The 22,395-nt window shown below is 36.1% G+C and overlaps 1 pseudogene; it reads left to right on the top strand.

Moving 5' to 3' along the window:
• The first annotated feature begins 18,913 nt into the window (after nt 1-18,913).
• LOC122133975 lies at nt 18,914-22,184 on the top strand (annotated as a pseudogene).
• Nucleotides 22,185-22,395: the final 211 nt, after the last annotated feature.

Raw genomic sequence — 22,395 nt, 5'->3', positions numbered from 1 at the left:
AAGGAACTAATTTACTGTATATGTACCATATTAATTTAAGCCACCTCCCCCGCAATGTGTCATCGTTAACAGTACATGTTTAAGACATTATATACCATTAATAGAAGGTATAGGTTTTCTACAATGGCAATGAATAGAGTCGCCTTTAAAGGGTATAGCTAGGTAAAAAAAAAAAAAAAAGGTATTACTAGGTGGATCCATTTGAAGGCTCGACTATGAGAGTATTAAATAGGACCTTCCCATAAATATAGCCAAAAAGCAACAGAAACAATAACCTCTAAAGAGCCCGATGATCCGAACCGTTGGGACGGTAGGAATGCATGATTGTTGTGTGTAAATAATCTAGCATAGCCTGGTTGACATCCTCTCATCCACAGGTTGCCAGCATCTGCCTGGTAGTCGTAATTAAAGTGGGCAGAGGTTATTGGGGATTTTGGACTGAAGTCAACGAGTTCCGAGGAGAATTGAAGTTTGCAGCAGCTGAATTGGAACTCCATCATTAGTAAAGTTTTATTTGCCTTGTGATTATCGGTGTCTCCTTTTGTTGGTGACGGCTAGTAAGATATGTGAAATGGTTGTAAACATTGTGGTAAAATTCCATTGATAACATACAACAAGATTTGTCATACATCTATCATCTAATTTTTACTATTTTTTTCAAGTCAAACTTACTCTACCACTTCCCGGTGGGACATTATCCAAAATATCAGGTGCTGACCCATGGATCGGGAACAGGTTATCTGTAGCCCTCGTTACCACAGAACTGGAAGCTGGATCGGCCGCAGGTTTCCACTGGCGCGTCAGGACAGGCAGCGGCCCTGGTGTGGGCCGTTTGGTCTTATAGTAATGCATAGCATCACGGAGCACCACAGCTGGTGCTTCCTCCAGCGTCCCTGTGCATTGATGTAGCACATCAAGGCACCCACAAGCACGCTCAGAGGAAAGCAAAAAAATCTGCAAATGATGTAGGGAAGAATCACCAACTTCCAGCCAGTAAGAACTGGTTGGGTGTCCACGCAGTAATACCTAGAATCTTTCCTCCCCAAACAGGTTTAACAGTGAAGGCGATAAGTCCCACAGCAAGTAGCATGTTGGCACGGGATTGGAGCTGGCGCTCGGCCATGAGGATCCGGCCCGCTTGTTACTTTCAACTTTCCGAAAGAGGCCCAAGATAAAGAGGATTATACCTGTTACTACCTGATATCCAGTTCAGTACCCCACAAAACCTGGGGCCAATCGGTCTCTCTGGTGTTGGTGACTTTTATTGGCAGCCACAGCCATTTTATCAAAGTTCAGTGTGGGAAGTCTACTAGATTTCCTAGTACCACAATCAACTCAATTAGTAACTTTTAGATGTAAGGCACTGCGGTGTACCAGGTTCCTACGGAAGAGACATGAATGGACTAATGCTTGCCAGCAATTAGCCTCTTAAGCTAACTTAGTGGAGCGCCAAGCAAGGGAACGACCTTGAACCCCAGTCTCCACAAAGGTTTTCTGAAAACATTTCTTTAATTGTTTTGAGAAAGAACTTGGTATCAGTTATAAACAAGATACTTTTTGAGAAACTGTTTATGTTTTTGTGGGTTCTCAGGTCTCGGTGAAAACTGTTTGGAGATGCCATTGTGAGGGACCTTTAAAACACAGTAGTAAAGCTGAAATTATTTCCAATTTGCAAATGTTACACCTAAGAGGCAAAGAAGAGAGAGAAAAAAATGCCTTTGCAACAGCAGAGACATGGGTGGAGGTCTGGAAAAAAACAGACTCAAGTCATATAAAAATATAAACAATTTTGTCAATCACTCTACATTACAGTAGATTTTTGGGCTAGCTCTTTTTACCTTTGTATCCGGCACATAGTTATTGTAGCAATATTCGTGTTCAAGTCAAGCTAAGAATACTCCTGCTCTGAGTGTCATAAACTCAGAATAGCAGATGAAACCAAGTACGTTCACCTGAATGTACAGACATAGAGTTTGTCTTTAACAGGCGTGGTGAGAGAGATGATCCCAGCATAAGGGTAGTAATAAACAGCTTATTACTCACCCCTTCATGTCTATCCATCGCTTACTGGATTCTCAGCCCTATTACCGGGTGTTCTTTTTCTTTCTCTACATTCAGATGTCCTGGATTTTTGTGAAACACTCTGAATGCATTGTTTGCTAATGAAAACTGATGTGTGTGTGTGTGTGTGTGTGTGTGTGAGTGTGTGTGTGTGTTAGTGTCTGCCGCAGACTCAGCTGTGACCTCTCTCATAATTCCTTCTAATCAGTAAGCCAGCCCAGTTGGAGTTCGGAAGAGTTACCTTCTGCCACTTCTCTCACTGATGGGATGTGTGGTGTGTAAGTTAGAGAAGTGGAAGATAGGAGGGAAAGAGCCACTAAAAGTCCTGTAATTTAATTATTATAATCAATATTGTGTTTAATGACATTCTTGTCATTTCTATTATACGATTGTGTTATCTTCTTCCTTTTAATTTTTCTATATCCAATTACATACAAATATGAAATATTTTTACCTAGTAGGCTTAGTTTAAATCAGATATTTTATCTTATTAATTCCTTTAAATAAAACGTCCCCATTGTAAATCAATCAGTCAGAACCACTGGGAGTTAAATTTGCCCCTTCTAACAAAACAGGTTAATATTTATGTGTGACCAAAACCAGGTTGAACCATATATGCAAACACCATCTAATTCCTCACACAGTTTGCACAAGACCCCTTACAAGGATCAAACAAACAATTAATGAAACGAAACATTTATAAGGAAGTGTAAAATATACAAAATAAAACCCATTAATCAAAACAAACAAAAGCAACAACCCAAAAAAGGCAAAACAAAACAAGTACAGATCATTCTTTTTTTGGGCTTAAAATGTATACTGTATCAAAAGAAAATGTGTCGTATTTATAAATAAAACCATCTCCTGCACTCTGAGGGGCGGTTGCTTTCTTGGTATATTCATGGGATAATTCTTTATATGAAAGGACTCATTTTAATGTGCATATTTCATGCAAATACCAAATGCACTGACAGGCTATATGAAATCTGAAGATTATTCAGGATAAAGGGGATTGAGTCAGGGCAAAGCGCATTCAATTTAGTCAGCAGATCTGGAGACCGGCCACCCCATATAGGACCACTGGATACTGCAAGGGGCTTTATCTGGTGAAGTAATGGATCCAACATTGTTTATGCAGTATCGACCAAAGCATGGACAGTTTATCGCTAACTGTATATAGATGGAATTGAATGTTATCAAGCTTTTATACTAACCAAATTTTTAGCATTTAAATAATTTTTCCTAGTTTAAAACAGCACACAAATGTATTTGTTTTTCCATTCTACTGTCTTTTGAATATGTTTCAAATAAGGCCTTAACTTTAAACTACGATTTATATTATTGGGTAGTGGATATCTTAAGGTTTCTTGGAAGGATTACTAAATGGAATATCAGGATGATGCTAAACACAGAAGTCTCATGGAATTAAAGCTTTAACAGACAACAATATCAGAGGCCTCATTGACTGCTTACGAGGCCTCTATAACTGAAGGTAAGAATTCAATGTCTTAAATTCTACCTGTGCACACTCTCTCATCCAACATGGATCACAACTGAGTGACACAAATCGTTTGATGTTGCTGTTTCTCTGTAGGGAAGGGGATGTGAGTTGAACCGTGTGGCCAGTTTTAACTGCTGGTTGAGAGAGCAGCAGAACTGGCCAAGAAGGAGCTGTTAATGCTCTGTGAGTTTTTAGGGGGGTGAAATCTTATTAAACACTGAGGTTTACAATTTTATTTATTTATTTATTTTTTGTGTGGGGGGGGGGTATTCAGATAAAGCTCACCTGGCTCTTCTCTGATTGTAGGTTCCGGTCGATATAAAGGCTTGTGGATGTGTTTGGATGAAAACTTCTTTGGGTTCTAAGTCCATAAACTGCTCCTCAAGCTGAAGAACCTGCTTTCTTGTGGTCTACCTAAGACAGAAACACAGTAACCGCCTGCACTCTAAACATGGTCAGTCTGGAGACTTGTTGCCATATGAGTCTATTTAATAAGGCGCCCGGCATGGTGATGGAAAAACATATATGAGGATGGGAGGAAAAAAAATTATATTTCAATGTTTTTGCGTTTGTTCACAAAACTTTTGAGTTCTCTGGCATATTGTGTTTCTCCTAAAAATTCCTGCGTTTCTCTCACAAAACATTTGCATTTGTTTGCCCAGAAAAAAAATTAAAATAAATGAAAAATTAAAATAAAAAAAGCACTCAAATACAAAATAAATTAAATAATAATAAAATAAAAAATATAATATAGTATAGTATAATTCACAGTAAGTTAGTCATAGCAGTACATCATATTATTTTAACCGAAGTATAAGTATTTTTGTACGGCTTATAATATATATTTCTATATTTATTTACTTTATTTTATTTTATTATTTTATTTTTTCACCATCACTATTTCCCTTCAAGGGGCTCCAATATTTTGCACTTTAATGCCAAAATCTTTTTTCCTTTTACTGACTTGATGATCTAAATATGCATTATTAACTATGATAGCTTTTCACACAGTGAAATTCAATGAGTTGCCTATTAATTTGTCAACGGTTTGGGATATCTGTATACTAAAACATCAATGTGCAATAATTATTTAAAAACTAAATGCAAATTGGTGGAGACCTTATGGAAAATAGTTTAGTATTTTTGCAAAACAACAGATTTGTGGACCGGTTAATTCAATTTAGTATATGTAATAATACATATGATGTATAATAATAAGTCTGTGTACTAAAGATTGCTTTCTTGATTGATTGATCGCACATATTGTTTGGAATGCAACCAGATGTGAAGGATAACATGAACATTAAAAAAATGTTGGAATATGAAGGCTCTAAGAAAAATGGTTTTCGATCTCTGTTTCATTGGTGTTTCCATTGTGGGATGTGCACACTAGGAGCAGGGCGTCATATATCTGGGGATGTTTGAAACAAGACCATCATGCAATCTGGCAACACATCCTATTGGGCCGGCTGGTGCAGTGGTGGAGCATCACAGGACTTCTGCCCAATCACCCCCGGTGAGTTTTTCCTTTTCTTTCTGATAATTTCACTTTTGAATGTTTAAATCAAGTACAAAAGTACACTGTAATTAATTATGTCCTCATGTTTATTTGTGTTTGTTTTGTGTCTTTTTCAGAAGCCCATGAGATGAAGAGGATATCTCAGATGTGGTGTGAGATGGACAAGAAACATAGGAGAACATGTCTGGAGTTGATCGGTAATGAACTACCATTTCCACACTAACCTACAAAATCATGTATTGTTATTAACATTTAATAGAAATTTGAAATGTTAATAACCATTATTCTCTCATCAGCGGTTATGCTGAGGATACGTGCCGGTGGAGCTCCCTTATTCAGGTTATGGTGGCTCATATAGTTAAACAACATGGGTCTGTATGGGTTTCAGAAGATTGTGCCTATCAAACATACCCACCACCATCTCTAGAGGCTTTGCTAAAGCTAGTGGTGCTGCCTAATATTGACATCCTGTCTGTCCAGGCCATTGTATCCTGCTTCTTTCTATTTTAACATTTAGTTATTATAGTATATTTATTTTAATAACTATTTACTGTTTTACACTTATTTTATGTTGAAATGTTATTAATTCATGTACAGTGCATTTCTGTTCCACAATAATATAACAGTATGGTTAACTATATTTGTAAAATATTATAATTTTTTTTGTTGTTGGAATGATTATTTTTTTTCTGTTTATGTTTAGCCGAATAACGATTAACATAGCCTTTAATACAACTGAAATTCTTAGTATAGTACGCGTATTTCATATTACTGAGTTTTTTATAGTACTGAGTTTTATTTATTTATTTATTGGAAAAAAACCAGTGCTGCATAAAATTACAATGAAGACACAATAATTTAACAAGAATAAATAAATACGAGTGAGCATAAGAGACTTCTTTCAAAGGGATTTTTGAAAAAGTCATATGACCCCAAATATTTGCATTTGAATGGTAATGTGTGTGTGGTGTGTGTGTGTGTGTGTGTGTTTACACATGCATATTATATATTATATAAAATGAATATGCATCATTACATGTACAAAAATCATTTACATTCTCAGCTTTGAGAGGATAACTCTCTCTTAAACAAAATCCTCTCCCAGATGAAATGTACTTTGTCCTGGATGTGTATAAATTCCTTCACTGTAAGGATGATCTCCTGCAGTCAATTCTGCCATGTCTTCAGTATCCCACTCTGCATTTCAAAGCAGATCTGTGGATTCTGGCTTCTAGATCACGGATAATAACAGTGAGATGATGTTTTCAAAACCATCACTCAAACTGTGCGAGTGGTGTCCATTACGTTACATTTGGTCTAAACCCAGTGAGCTCTTGAACATTGTTATTTCAGGACTCAATAATGTCTTATTGAGCCCAAGAGCATGTCCTCCAACACTGCCATGGCACCATTATGCTGTTTCTAGGACCTTATGAAGACAGGAGAGAACCGAGCAGCACTTGAAGTATCTTCTACAGCATCACACCCAGTCATGGAGAACATTCAAGAAATCAAACTCTGTGTGGTTGTGTTACTACACAACAAGTAAATCACAATTTGATGTCCTTATGAACCTAAGTTCCTTTTCTCCGACTGTTGTTTTTTCGTATTGCAGTACATTGGAGTTATTATTATGGTTATGCTTTATGTTTCAGATGTATATCTCTGAGGCCTGGGCTCCTGATTAGAGGACTCCAAACTAAAGTATGTTCACCTGTTTTTAAATATTTCATTCATGTCCTGTGAGAATCAGGGATTTGTAGTACTTACGGTGGGCCCTCTCTCGTTGTGAAGGTGATTCTAGATATCGTTAATTATTTTCACCCTGGGATAACTGGTAAACTTCTGCATTTGGGTAAACTGAATGGTATAAACAAATTGGTATTTCTTTGCCATTCCATGCTATTTTTTGTGGACCGGGGGTTGGCTCATCTCAAGCTGATATGAAAGCCAAAATATGCAGTCCAGTGGACAGCACAATACCTAAGCAAGAAAGAGTATGTCAAAAACCTGTAAGAACGAAGCAGTTAAACTACAGCTGCTTTCATCTTCACATAATAATGTTGCATGTTATTTGACATTATACAGTTCTCAGCATGCTGATGGAAAATTATTTGGTTTGGCTGTATGGTGATTGGATGGTGAAGGACAAAATCCGCGGCCACTGTCTGCCTGGCTGTACCACATGCATGACCCACTGGACTCTAGGAAATTTTGTCAAGATACTCAGGCAGTCTATAATTGAAATAGGTCCTTTACCAAAGAAAATAACGGGTACGAAACAAGCTCACCTTTTAGGAACGTTTATGTGTTATTTTTTTTTAAATATGTTGTTCTTAGGGTCACTACGAGCCTGCATTTTATTTTAAATCAAAGATGCATTACCATTATCTAAAAATAACTCACAGTAAATGTGGTTACAATATATTGTATCATTAATATTACTGCTATTTAAATTAAAGTTTTATTTCCATTTTTCCTCTATTCCTATCTTGATATTTTCAAATTTAATTTTTCCTGTGTGATGGACAGTTCAGCAATTTTAAAGCAGCCAATTCCCAGAGTATTCAGTGTCACATGATCATTTCAGATATAATTCTATTATGCTGGTGTTGGTTCGCCAATTAAACATGTTAATTTTCGAAACTGATTTTTTTTTTTTTCAGGGACTCTTTTGATTAAGTAGAAAGTTAAAAAGAAGCGCGAGAGAGAGAGAATAACAAATAAGAAATAGGCACCTTCTGTGACATTTGTTCTTTACTGCTCACTTTTGATCAGTTTAATGAATCCTTTGCGGAATGCAAATATTACTGCAGTAAAAAAAATTGATTTTACTGTTTATTTAGTTTCTGCTTTTTAGAGTGGGGCTGTTTCTGCGCAAAAGTAACCTGGAGATATCGTGGGAAACAGTGCACAAACTTCTCATGCTATGTTGCTAACTGAGCACATCAGTTGGACCATTTCATTGTAAGTTCAAAGCAAAGAGCTGTTGAGGAAGAGTGTGAGGAAGACCTAGCCCTCTGCAGACCAGTAGGTGCACTGACTCACAGATACAGCCATGTTCATTCACTGATTTTAAATGAATGCAACATTCATCTATCTTTCCATCAAGCTAGTCCAGCAGTTTATTTTTCTATCCATCTCAATTCATTACCCCCCCGGATACATGGAATGAGTCTCCAGTGTTGCTCCTCTCCCTCCACATCTCCTGACAGCAGGGATCTGTTGGCTTTTTTATATTCCCTGCTCTTCAGCCACCAGCTGTCTGCCTCAGAAGCCCCATCTGCACAGACACCAATCCTCCTAAAGCAGGAACTCTTACTGCTGTGCCGTGAAGAGGAGGGAAAGCCACGATCCCAGATGAGGACCAAAACTCTGGCTCAGGACCATGATCCCTGGCAGTTCCGAATCTAACGCCCTCACTCTAGACAGCCACCACAGAGGCGCTCTCCATCAACAGCCTGACACAGGGAAAGTTGATGGTGTTGAGGATTGTTGACTGCTGAATTTGAATGTTTTTTTTTTTAGTAATGATCTTGTTAAATGGACGCCCGGTGTTTACATTATACAATTCTTATTTTTTAATTAATAATAAACACTTTAAAAAAATAATAAAGTATTCCAAAAAAACAAACTCAATCCCTCTACAAACAAAAAAATTTACATCACACAAAAAATCAGTTTACATTATACAATTCTTATTTTTTAATTACGAGTTTACAGCTTGCAGTTTAGATTTTTTTCCCCTCTAAATTCCTAGTTTACATCTCGCAATTCTGAATTTTCTTGCAATTTTGAGTTTACATCACACAATTCTGACTTTTTTTCTCACAATTCTGAGTTTACATCATGCCATTCTGACTTATATCTTACAAATCTCAGTTTAGATCTTTCAACTGTCTTTTTTCTTGCAATTCTGAGTTTAAGCAATTCTTATTTTTAACATAAATTATTTACATCCTGTAATTCTGACTTTTTTTCTCACAATTTACTGTACATCTCGCAATTCTGACTGTTCTCGCAATTTACATAAATGTAATTCTGACTTTACGTCTCACAATTCTGTTTTTATTTCTACCACATAATAAAAAAAATTAAATCAATTGCAACTTTTGCGGTCTTTTCTCTCACAATTGCGTGTTTATATCTCACACTTGCGACTTCTTAGAATTAAATTTATACAGTATCTTATCAGTTGCGTGTTAACATCTTTTTACCGTTCTACGATTATCTCTTGCAAGATAGAGAAAAATACAGAAACTGTGAGATATAAACTCAGAATTGTGAGGAAAAAAGTCTATATATCTTACAATTTCAGAATTGTGGAGTAAAAAGGTTATCTTTTTTATTTTTTACCAGTAATCTTGTGGTTTGAAACAGCCTTCTATTACTGTTATATTCTGACTCAACATTAATAAAAGATCTTTTATAAAGTTTATAGAGGAAGATTTTTCTCCTTGGGTGGAAACTGGACGTCATCTCACACTCAGCTGAGGGGTGGTTGCAGTCGAGGCCCACATGCAGAGAGGAGGTGAGCCTCTATTATTCGTGACAAGCAACTCTCTGAAAACAAGCTCTCTGTTTTCTTCTATAAACCTGAACAGATGGGTTTATAAACAATATGAATATTAACTTTAATGAAAAGCTAGTCACTGGTTTATAGAAATTGGACACAAAAATAAACACTAGGTCATTTTACTGACAGCTGTCGATCACAAATCATGATAGACATATCAATGTGGTCATTTCATGTTATGTTAGGTATGATTTCATGCTACTAGATTTGTCATTAATTCAACTTATCGTGAATGATTTTGTTCAGTTTGTTTATGTTTTGAACATTCCTTTTTTTCAATTTTATAGTCCGACTGAAGGGTTTGCAAATGTTACTGTAAGAGTGATTCCACATTGATGTTTGATTGTGTTTCTCTTGCTGTTTTTTAGACTCTTGAGCACACTTAACCTTCACCCTAACTGCTACGTAAATGAGGACATCAGTTCAGTGTGCTCACTTCCCGAGGATCCCAGCGTGAGAGTCAGAACTTTGTTATCAAACCCCCCACAGCAGTCAGGGTGGAGTCTCATAACCTTGTATGACTGGTAGTTTTTCTAATCAGTTGAGTTTGCCTCCTAATTTAGGAATCTAGTTAAAGGGGAAGATCGTCCAACCGGACAGAGTTATCACCAGAAGACGAATACATCTCAATCATTCGGATTTCACAGTCGTGAGCTAAATTTGAGTGAAAAAATGGAAACTTGTTATTTCCAGAATCTGAGATTTTTCTCCTTTGAGAGAAAAGACATCAACCTCTCTTATGTATGACGTATACGTGAGAGTTTCAGAGAAGATCTTAACAATTTCACCAAAAATGCAATGCTCTTGTCCAGAAAGTCAGCGATTTGACACATGAATTTATATCTTTCAAAAACACTTACGTTTCCAAGTCTAAATACCTCCAAGATATGCTGTTTTGTTATTCTATTTTTTTTCTGTGAAATATCTAGGATATAAAGGTAATGGTAACCGCCCTTATACTAAGATACAGTATGAAAGAACAAACTCGAAGCTTGGCCAAAACTGTCACTCTGAAGATTGATATATAGATAGTGCCTCTCACTGAGCATGGGGGGATGACAATGATCACTATATTTTTTTCCCACAGAGACGTTAACTTACAATAAAACTGGGGTGCTGATGGCTGGCATTAAGCCCACGATTCTGACTGAGAGACTAGAAAGAGGTGGATCATTTCACCCAGTCAGCCAAACACAGAGTTGTTTGCCTGCAGGATTCTAAGGTCAAGAATTAGCAGCTTTCTAGAGCTGAAATCCTTAAGGGTGAGTGATGCCTTTATGACCACATATTGTAAAATAAATAAATAAATTGATGAGAGAAAAAATGTATGGTTGCATAATAGACAACCACGTCTCTCTGTCTGTCTGTGTTCCCTTCATACTTACTGTAAATAACTAAACACATGGACCACACCAAAAAGTCATTTTGCCTCCTGTTAACAAAGTCTTTGGCCTGTTACTTCTTGTAAAAAGCAGGCGCTGTCTCTCCACACGAAAGTGGCAGGGAATGCCAGGAAGACTTTCATATCCTGAAGATGCCATAGACCAGCCAGAAATCCTCAATTCCTGCGCCATCACAAATACCATGCACAACCTCCTGGATCATCTACAACATGCTGACACATATGAGTAGATGATCGAGAACACTACCAGGCCCTGTTCCCTTACGTGCCCATTAAAGCTCCATAGGTGGATTCAGGGGCCTCAGCCATCTTCCCAACGATCCCACGGCAGCTCCAGAATCCTGCTGGTTCCCAGAGTCCAGCCCGTCCCACACCCAGCAGCTCAGTCTTTCTCAGCAGTCCAGACACCGGTCCTCAAGCGAGTCCAGGATCACTAGCACAAAAAAAGATAGCAGTGTATTTTCCGGACCACCTCTCAGGCCGGGGTGGGTCACTGTAAGCTGGGCAGCTGGTGGAAACAGGCGCTGGAAACTCGACCAGGCTTCCAGCGGACTGCTTCCTGCTTTAGAGCAGGTTTCTCCTACCACGAGGTATAATGTACTGTGGCCTAAAAAGTATAAACTTTAAAGAATCAAGTATTTACTTGATCTACACACACACACACACACACACACACACACACACACACACACAAAACATACAAACAAATTCAAAGCAAAACATTTTACAAAAAAAGTTTGTTTGGTTTTTTTTAGATAATTCAAACATGGCATATGCTGTTGTGAAAAAAAAATTGACAAAAAGTATTTAGATACATTTTGGTTTGCTAAATTTTAGTGGAATATTCAAAGTTATTGTGATGAACAATTATTATTTTTTTTTTATTTAACTGACAAATGTATTAAGAAAAGAAACTGACTGATGCTTTTTTATGTCATATAAAAGTTCCACAAATAATAAATTATAATAATATTAATTATTCAATTTTATAATTAATTATTTTACCAATAATTATAATAATTTTATTTGATTTTATTATTTAAGTTATGAATTAATAAAATTTTTAAATTAACAGTTGATTCCTTGTCCTTGATATTCTCTGATCCATGTGTATCTGATTTAATAACCAGTATCTCTTATCTTCCTCTCTTCAGAAAACACGGACATTTCCTGTTGCACGATGTCCCCAACCTCATTGGCTTGGAAGCTTCTTAGATCTTCCATCCAAGATCCAAGAGTGGAAAAACAGGGAGGCAAACGGTATGACATGCTAAACAGCATTTTACCTCTGGTTGTATAACAGGCATTTCATTGAATTTACAGAATTCATCCCAGACTTCTGACCACACAGTGGCAGTATAACATCAGGAAGGTGAGGCTGATTTTTTGCATAGCAGGTGTGCATTGCATAATCATTCAGCACCATCAACTAACAGTTTCTAAAAGCTGCCCCTTGTAATTTAGACTGCTAAAATTGGACACATGGGGCTTTTCATATAAAAACTTGGTCTCAACTCGTTTGCCACTATACAGTGACAGTTGGTGAGGATTTCACCACTCAGTTCACAATCTCATTTTATGAAGTTTGACTGGTGATAATGCATAAATAATATTTTATGCTCCTGTGGTTATGATGCAAATTCAGCATGCTCTCAGTTTCTGTTTAAAGTCGATATCTTATTCTATATAATCTGTCCACACAGCAGCTTTTTTTGATACAGTTGCTATAACTTATCAGTAATTCAGTGACCATAGACACATACATTAATGGCCATGAGGATATTGATTCTCTCATTCTATCCACATACACTCAGAAAGAAATTAGAGAGAACACAGGATAACAGCCACATTTGATTTAATTTGATAATTTTATGCTTTTTTTTGTGATCAGGAAGAGAAAGATGAAGTAACAGGCTGGAGAGGATCTCTTAAAGTGACCATTAATCAGATTGATCATAGACCAACTTCACATCAAGGCCATCAGCGAAAAAATGAGAAACAAATCAAGCGAGCTTAAATGTTAAATAAATAAATAAAAAATAGCAAAAACCATCAGCATAAAAAATTAAACAATAAACAAATGCAATCATAAGTTTAACATATTATACATTAATTAAAGGGTGTTATTACAATTGTCATATGTAAATGTTTTAGTTGATCAAAAATATCACAATAAAGTCATGTACAAAACTTAAACTGATGGGGAAAAAAAAATGTATGCGTGCATATTAGCCAACCACATCTTATTATATATCTTGTGTGTGTGTATATATATATATATATATATATATATATATATATATATATATATATATATATATATATATATAAATATATATATATATATATATATACACCAAATGTTAACAATATAAATGTTAAAATTACAAATATTATGAACATGCTTTTAATTATGTATCTGCTATTCAGTACTTTTTTATGCACAAGGTATTTGAAAACTGAAGAATGTCATGTCATTTATAAAAACACTATATAATATGATTTCTTCTTGTCCTGTCAATGATCTAACACAATATCAGCTATGTTATGATACACCTGCTGTATATTTAATGACAGTGCCTGCTTTACAGAAGGCGTCATTGTAATAACAGTTTAAAATTTTGCACTCATTGCATTCAAGGACTTTCTGGCACTGGTTGTTACTCAAAGGTAAATGGACCCACATACTGTAATTTCCTCAGCTTGTTGCCGTTCTGCAAGAATGGTTTCTTGGCTGCTCTAAGCCTTACAAAACCAATTAAGTGAAAATAGCTGAAAGCGTGTAGAGTATGTGGTGCGGTGACTTCAAATGCTGAGAAAGCAGCAATGGATTTCCTTCTGCACTTTAGAAGCTTTATGTACAGTATGTACTGTTATGCAGTACATTTTCATGCTAACTGGATAAAATATTACAATTTTATTGTTATTATTATTGTGTAATGTATTATTATTATTAACCCTAGCCTAAACTGTATTTTATGGCAACATAACAATTAAATAGGTGAAAGTAAATGGGATGTTTAACAAAAACAAAACACAAGTAATCCCACACAACTCCAGTCCATCAGTGCGTCTTGTAAAGCGAAAACCTGCATGTATGTAAGACACAAATCCATCATTAAGGTGATTTTAACCTCAAACCCTTGCTTTTGGCTAAAATACTCAAACCATAATATTACTTCCTCCAGTGTGAAAAGGTCTTCTAGTTTGAATCGAGATGCCAGATCAAGCACTGTTTAAATGTGAAAACAGCTCTAAGCAAATATGTTGGTATTTTGATGTGAGAGAACGACAGGGGATGGACTTTTTCAATGGATGTGAATGGAAGTGTTATCAGGCAACCATCACATTTCTGTATTTTCAGCTGACACAGACCTTTGACAATTAATATTCATAGAAATATCAAAGCTGATTATGAATAATTATTTAGTATTTTTGATGAATATAGAAAGCAAGAAGAGTTTGTCATGTCAAAGAGGCGACTGCTTCAGAACTGCAAATAAAAAACTGAGGTCTATAGCAGAGTGCATAGCTTGAATTTTGGTCTGTTAGTTGATCAGCAGATTATGTGCATTATATATTTTAATTTATAAACATTTATTTATTTATTTTTGGCATAGTATTTTCTTGTTATTTTTTAAAAAGTCAATTTCATCATTCAATGTATTATTTTATTCAATTTTTTATATTTTTTTAAACACTACTGCAAAGCTGTAAAACAATAGTAGTAGCCTAAAAGCCCTCATAAAATAAAATAGACTTGACTAAATAATTCTCCCCTATAGATTGCACTGATCTTTCTGGGTTGTTGAGAAAACCCAAGATATAGCCATTTTTAAACCATTGTGTGTGTTTGCATTTTTGTGGTTCTGGGTTATCTTGCTGGGTTATTCTCATAATTTCCCCTATGCTTAACAAGACAATCATGGATTAATAAATAATGAAGAATACAGGTTATTTAGACTGTTAAAAAGTTATTATTTTTTAATGCAATCTGACATTCACAAATGTGTCAAAATTTGTACCAATGACAAACAACATGCAATTTTCTTTTTTCGTTTTCAACAAATGCAAAAATCACAGAAATACAGTTGCAATAAATAAGAAAATTAGTTCTGAATGACCTTTGTCTAGCTGTTTAATTATTATATTTTGACATGTTTACAAGCTATTTAAATACACATTCTTTAAACATAAACAATTAAAATTTAAAAAGACAGAGAATGCAAAATCATTTAAAGATGTCCTAAAATTTATAACAGGTATATAAAAGACTCCTAGGTAGATTTGTACACTGTTTTAGGTAGTAAAGGTATAGTTCACCTAAAAATGAAAATACTTTCATTTATTACTCACCCTCATGTCTGTTACAAACCCGTAAGACCTTTGTTCATCTACAGAACACAAGTTAAGATATTTTCGATGAAATCCAAGAGCTTTCAGACCCGGGTGAATAATTACTGACAGAATTTTCATTTTTGGGTGAACTATTGTCAAACACTTAGAAACTTTGAAGCAAAGATCTACAGCTGAGAGCAGTGAACTCTGCTATAGAGCCTGTCTATGGAAGGACAATTTTCAAAAGGATTGCAAATTATATTTTCAATTGCGTTTTCCCACATGTGACAAATTGGTGACATAATCAAAACACAATTGCAAAATCTTGCATTACTGTTTGCGTTTTCACTAATGCACAGTGACTGCCAAATTTCAAATGGAAAAGCAAAGTCCACTTGCAACTGTATTTTCCATGTATGATGAGTAAATGAGCCTGTTATATTTAAAAAATACAGTGTCAAAGCAGGTTTACAGTATTAAATAGGAAAATAGTGTGTAATAATGCAAAAGGACAACAGTAAATACTCAATTTTCAGTTAAAGTCAGTTCATCATTGATTCAGTGATTTATCGTCCAGCTGTGCAATCAAGTAGTGTCCCCACTAAGCAAGCCAGAGGCAACAGCGGAAAGGAACCAAAACTCCATCGGTGATAGAATTGAGAAAAAACCTTGGGAGAAATCAGGCTCAGTTGGGGGGCAAGTTCTCCTCTGACCAGACGAAACCAGCAGTTCAATTCCAGGCTGCAGCAAAGTCAGATTGTGCAGGGGACTCATCTGGTTCCCGATGTCTTGTGCCGATGTCCGTCTAGGAGACAAGGTCTTTACTGGGGATCTGTCTCTGGGGCTCATCTAGTTGTCCTGGTATCCACTGTCTTTCAGGGCTGTAGAGGTCAACTCTAGGTGCTGATCCACCATCTGATCTGGATACAGACTGGATCCGGGTGGCTACGGTGACCTCGGGAATAAAAATGAAACAGACTAATGTTAGCTTAGATGCATCATAAGAACAAGTACATCGGGTGTTATTAATTACCACGTCTGCTTTTTCACTTCACTGTTGTCGCACATGTAACATGCCAAAACTGAAATGGAATCGCAATTATTTTAGCATCTGAATTTCCAATGCCTCACATGGAAACCTGTCAATCTGTGTCAGGGGTGGGACCATACTATGGGGTGTGTTTGTATTGGGAGGTGACGTCACTCAAAGACAATTGTGCCAAATGCTTTGGACAATGGAGGTAAAGGCACTACTAAAGGCAGCTGCTACTCCGAGAGATGTGTGTTAAAGAACAGACAGTGCAACCCGGGTCTCCCTATATTTCTTGGCACCTTACACAATAAATAATCTTTTTAGTCATTTTAACCCCAAATGCAGCTACTATCCCCTGCTAACGGTGGGAGCCACAATGGTACTATTGGTCAATATTCACCATTAACCAAGTGCTTTTCACCTGAGGAATACAATATAGGGTAAGATGCAAATAGGCAAATAAGAGTAGAACTGCAAGGGTTGTTTTTTGCTGACGTGCATCAGAGTGCAAACAGTGAGATTTGGGGTAAAAACTACAAAATATCTCTCCCAATACAAACATGTCCCATAGTATAGTCCCACCCCTGACACAGATTGACAGGTTTGCGTGTAAGGCATCTGAAATTCAAATGCTTTTCAATTGCGTTTGGTCTATGTCACAATTTATGCGTCCAGATGTGGAAAAATGCAATTAAATATACAATTTGCAATTCCTTTTGAAAATTGTCCAGAATGTCCTTACCTGTCCATTGATTATGATCAATGTCTGATTGATCTGCTGGCATTTTCAAATTGCCATGACAAATGGATGGGGTTTTGTGGACTGCTCGGTTAAGGAATTCCACGTCTTGTTCCAACCTATAAAATAAAGTAAACAAAATACAGATTTTAATAGCAGTGATTCAGTTCAATAAACTGTGTGAAGTTCATCATGATTATGAGTTAAATTCACCTATGAGTAGGTCTACAGAAGCTGAATATGCTATAGTGATTGGCTGAAAGGTGTGCTTTCAAACTGTGTAACCAATAGGATGTTACAGTCAGTATAATCACAGTTTTTATATTAATATGTGGCTATATCGAAACACACAATCACAGTCACTGGCACACAGATATGTGAGATCACACTGCATAGTCACAAAGAAATTTCTATGACAGGTCACGCAGGTACTGGGTTACTCTGCAGCTTTAAAATAGTCCATATATAAACACTTATAGGTGTACCAAAGTGATTTGGGACAAGTCAAAAACACGATCTGGAAAAATGGGTATATGAATGTATTTTCTCATAAAATTATGTACATTCTGACAACAAAGTTACAAAGTGCAGCTTTAACTATCACGAAACAAAATTATATGTGCTTTTAATTTACGCAAGTGTTAGTTGATTATCACAGACAAACATTATGTATGTTAAAAATGTATAAATGTAAACATTGAAACTTACCGTTACACGTCTCGATAAAACTGCATTCGACGAGTTTTCTCTCACAAATGTATCCATGTGCTCTTCTGACAAAAAAAAAAAAACATTTTGAATTATGACTTACCAAAAAACCTTTATTTACGTATGGAAAAAGACTTTTATAAAACCCACAGGCATCAAAAATCCCCTCACTAACGCAGCCTACGGCCCTCGCTGTGCGTGCGCGCACTTTTGAAATGTATCGAGGCCCTGAGACGTCGATTCCTTTCCGGGAATCACTTTTGTCCGAGAACTGATGACCGGTGTTACCGGTTTATTTGAACCGGATCGTCGGTTCTTTTAAGACCTCGGTCCACGCGACAGTGTACTAATGTGTATGATTTACATGTTCGATATCGGACAACTGCATGCGTTAGTATTAGGCTAGCAGAAAGTCGTATTCACTTATTTTGACTCACTTAAATGTTAAATTCCTTTTCAGTGTCAGGAACGACTCTTTCCCTCTATTTTCACGGATATGTTTTTTTTTCACATATTTCAGCGCATTCCGTCGCTGGCTGATACTCGCATTAAAGTAAAGCACTCTATTAATCTGTCGTCTTAGATACCTTAACACCACGTGGTATTATGCTGGTGTACACGTAACGTAGAAGATGGGCCGTTTGAGGTAAACTGTTCGTCATTTAATATAACTAATGTTGGCCTGTATAAGTTTACCATTAGTGTTTCCGAGCAGAGAAATAGAAGTTATAATTCTGCCCAGTTAAAAAGAATTATTAATGAAAACATTAAAATAAACGTACCTTAAAACAGTTGAAACCCAGTGGCTTTTGCCCCGTTGTTCTTCCAAAATGACAGTTGGAAAGCGATTTAAACTCTTCATAGGGCGCGTTAATAACCCAGCGTTGGGGGCACCCAGCAGGTTTAAACTCAACACCTGTTGTAAATTGAAACCTACCCAAAAGTGTTTAAAAAATTAATAAAATAAACCCAATCAAAATGAACCCATAAAGACTCAGCCCAGCATTTTGGGTTAAAAATAACCCCAGCCGTTTTTATGTCTGCTTTTACGCGGGGGATGTGGCAGAATGAGAACATCACGGTGTCTAAGCAGCGCTTCATTGTGGAGGAATGGGGGCCACAGTCCTCCTGCAGCTTCATCACCGCCGTCGGCATCGCGTCGCTCATCCTGTCCGCCGTACAAGCCTGGAGGACGCTGTTCTTCATCTGCAAAGGCCACGATGAGTGAGGGATCGTTTCTTTCATCCAATTGCTTGTGAATTTGATGCATGGGTGCAGTTATGTCATATAGCAGCACAGAGGAGCTGCTACATTCGTTACATATTTCATTTTAAATACGATCTTATATGGGAAACATGTTCAATAACAATAAACTGTGACACATTTGTGATTAAATGGTTTCATTGTTTTAAAGAAGAATGTGTGGCCCTAACAAAGTATAAATCAGCTGGTATAGTGGGTTATACTGTGGTTTAGAACAGCCTCAAGTCATGGAATGAATTTTGAATAATGAGATTGATTATTAATAATTGCTATATGATTCTAGTCCGTCAGTCTGAAACCAAAGGCCATTTATTTACATTTTACATTTAATAGATATACACACTATATGTCTTGCTCTTTTAATATTTTGTATATAAATAATTCACACATAATTCTCAGGTTAAGCCACTATAAAAATCAATATAAGTTATTATTTTGTTATTTCTGTTATAAAACTATTTTTATTTTATTTTGCATTAAAATTTTCAATTTAATGGGGAAAATTTTATAATCATTTAAATGGGTTATTTCATCCCAAACTGTAAATTGTATCATCATTCAAATGTTCCAAACCTGTATTATTATGTTTCTTAGGTGGAATACAAAAAGATATGTTAGGTGGAATGTCCAAGATACTTTTTTTTCCATACAATGAAAAAAAAAAAAAAAAAAAAAAAAAAAAAAAGGGTTACTTACATGGTAAATAAATAAATACTGTATGTATGCCAAAATATATAAAGTTGTAAACTTATAGTAAATGAAGCTCTCACCGATTCAATATACTGATTTCATAATAAAATACATATTTCTCTTAATGTTTTTTTATTTTTTTTTTAACAAAATAAGATTTATGACTAAGATGAATTGTTACATATTTGTATAGATTTTTAATGGCTCAGGTGCATTGTTACATCCCTAATTAATAAAAAACTAGATAACTATACATAGCCTTTCGGAGGATAAACAGGTGTGAATCTCTGTCCTTTAGCACTTTTAATGGAAAAGAGCAGCTCAGCATTCTGCAAAATATCTTCTTTTAAGTTCCACAGAAGAAAGACAATAGAGTTTTGAATAGAATAAATCTCTCTTTTACTTTTCTTTATACAGCTCGATCTTCAATGCCTTCCTGAACCTGCTCATCAGCACGTTTGTAGTGTTTGCTGTGTTCCTGTCCAGCACAATAGTCAGTGTGGGTTTCAATCTATGGTGTGATGCCATCACAGAAGGAGGCAGTATGCCCAGCAGGTAAGCATGACGCTTCAGGTATACCACTATTTTCTGCTTCTACAATGTTTAAATGAACACTACAATGTAAAAATGACTGCCTTTATAGCTTGAAAAGAGCCAGAGTTAATTGGATAGGCCTGTCATGAGTTCAGTCACGTATTCGTGTCCACATACTACTACTTTATTTGAATATAAACCCTGAATGTGTCTGACAAGCAACTTTGTTCTTCAGGTTTTCATGAGAAATATCTATTTGATAAATGTTGATTCTTCAAGTGTTTGTGAATCATATCTAACACTGACTACTGTTCATTTCTAGCTGTGAGGATCTTCAGGACACTGATCTTGAACTAGGGTTGGACAACTCTGCTTTTTATGACCAGTTTGCAATAGCACAGGTTGGTCAGTTAAAAAATATTAACTGTGTATGATAACTACACAAGTGCTTTATTTCAGTAGGGGTCATTATGTTGGCAGTTCAACCAAAAATGACAATTCTTTCATTATTTACTTACTCTCTTGCTCACACTTACTTTAGTTATGCTGTTAAGTTCCACAGAAGAAATAAATTCATACAGGTTTAAAATGATTCAGTATAATATTCAATTTTGAGTGAACTATCCTTTTTAACAAAATTCTGGTAGTCAGATATTTGAGACTATTAGTTAATATCCACCCCTAGCAATGAATTAAGACTCCTATCAAAACTGAGAATCCTTCTTTACATCAGACTGCTTAAATATTCTAACTATAGGGACTCAATAACCTTCACAAATCTCAAATAGAGTGCTGCAGTGATGACTTATTTTTGTAGGCCAATCTGAAGGTTAGCATCACCCTTGTTCCCTCGACAAAACCCAAAAGTGTTCTTCCACTGGCTTTTGGATTATTGCAGAAAATAAGCTCTGTGAACAACAAAAGTTTATGATTCTAACACGTTTTGTTTATCATAATAGTCTTAACAATTGAACACAACAAACCTAAATACAGTCGCCTGAAGTAAAAAGATAAATGTAGCCAATAAATGAACTACACCACAGTGACATCAGTCAAAAATCACAAAGTAATGTACTGATGTGTTTTATGTCTTTGAATAAAACGTAAAAAATATCTTGAGTATTGTGTTCACCTACAGACCTTATTCAAGGATTTAATCAAACACCCAATGACTTCGGGACGATGGAGTTGGAAGTACTAAAATTCTGACCTTCACATTGTTATTTATTAATCTTCACATTGTTGCAGACTTCCAGCATTCAGAGTTGGTCTTGTTGACTTTTCCATTTTTAGTTTTTGTTTCACACTGCTCATTACCAGTTTTTCTCATGAATATAACAGTCAAGCCTTTTCTGCTTCCTCTAGTTTGGGTTGTGGGCGGCCTGGCTGACTTGGCTTGGCATCACTGTCATGGCCTTTCTGAAGGTCTATCATAACTACCGTCAAAGAGGGATCTGGGTGGACAGCTTGATCCAGGAGAAAGAGAGTTCCTACTCGGCTGCATTTCGCCACACCGGTGCTCTGATGTGGTAGATGAGAAAAGTGGCATGATATGATCAGCTCAACATTTTCAACGCTTTGAAATATACTGTCAAGTAAAATGTGTTTATAAGCTTCTAAATTTGGCTCATTAGTTGGTGTTTCTCAACTTTTGATTGACCTCAGTTGAGCTTAACTGAACCAAATGCTTCTGAATTACATTTTATTTGACAATCGACAATGATTGAGAAAAGTCATCATCTGCACTCAATTGTTCAGACAGAGGTCACACATCATTCATCACAAAAATTTTTGATGTTGAGCTTAAAACACCCTTAAGTTTCTGGGGACGAAATATTCTTTTTTTACTGCTTCATGTTGTCCCAAACCTGTAAGACTTTCCAATTCTTTTATGTTATCCCAAACTTGTAAGACTTTCAATCATCTGCAAACACAAAATGCAGAGCATGTGCAATGCCCAGAGAATTGCTATGGAACCCCTTTTTTTCGGGTGCGTAAGGGCAACTTGAATGAGCTCACATTCAGACTTTT

This window comes from Cyprinus carpio, chromosome A17 (assembly GCF_018340385.1).
Source record: "Cyprinus carpio isolate SPL01 chromosome A17, ASM1834038v1, whole genome shotgun sequence".
NCBI classification, from domain to species: Eukaryota; Metazoa; Chordata; class Actinopteri; order Cypriniformes; family Cyprinidae; genus Cyprinus; species Cyprinus carpio.
This window is presented reverse-complemented; position numbering and strand designations above follow the sequence as displayed.